Source organism: Pteropus vampyrus, unplaced genomic scaffold (assembly GCF_000151845.1).
Source record: "Pteropus vampyrus isolate Shadow unplaced genomic scaffold, Pvam_2.0 Scaffold395, whole genome shotgun sequence".
NCBI classification, from domain to species: Eukaryota; Metazoa; Chordata; class Mammalia; order Chiroptera; family Pteropodidae; genus Pteropus; species Pteropus vampyrus.
In genome coordinates, this window is record NW_011889176.1 from 293,522 (window position 1) to 294,013 (window position 492).

Sequence of the window (492 nt, forward strand, 5' to 3'; positions counted from 1 at the left end):
TGTCTTAAAAATTACACGTGCATCCGAAATTACAATTAAATAGGAAAGATGCTCTCGCGGTTCCGCAGTGACACGGAAGTCTGAGTTAGAGGGACGGTGGGCTGCGCACCGTCCGGCAGAAGCAGCCTCAGTGACGGGGCCCGGCCACCTGGGGATCGTGTGGCAAACGACGAGCCCGCCACAGGCTTCCTTGTGGAACGTACTCTGTTCAGCCTCCGCTTCTGCACGAGGGTCACCTAACTCTTCAGGAAGCGAAGGCGGCTTTCTTCGGAGGTCACGCTGCTGCCACGTGTGGCCCTGGGCCGTCCAGATTCTGAAGCAGCGGCACCCACGATTCCCTGTCGTCACCGACGTGGCGCAGCAGGGCCGGTGCTGACAGACGCTTGCCCGACGCGGGCTCTGCGTTCTCCCGCTGCGGGCTGGACAGCAGCTCCCTGCGTTTCTTTCCAGATCGTTCACAGGACGCTGGCAGCCATGTTGGGGGCCCTGGCG

The 492-nt window shown here is 61.6% G+C and overlaps 1 protein-coding gene across 1 annotated transcript in view; it reads left to right on the top strand.

Moving 5' to 3' along the window:
- OCA2 (OCA2 melanosomal transmembrane protein) overlaps window positions 1–492 on the top strand; it is a 44,259-nt gene that overhangs the window by 9,175 nt on the left and 34,592 nt on the right. The window lies entirely within an intron of this gene.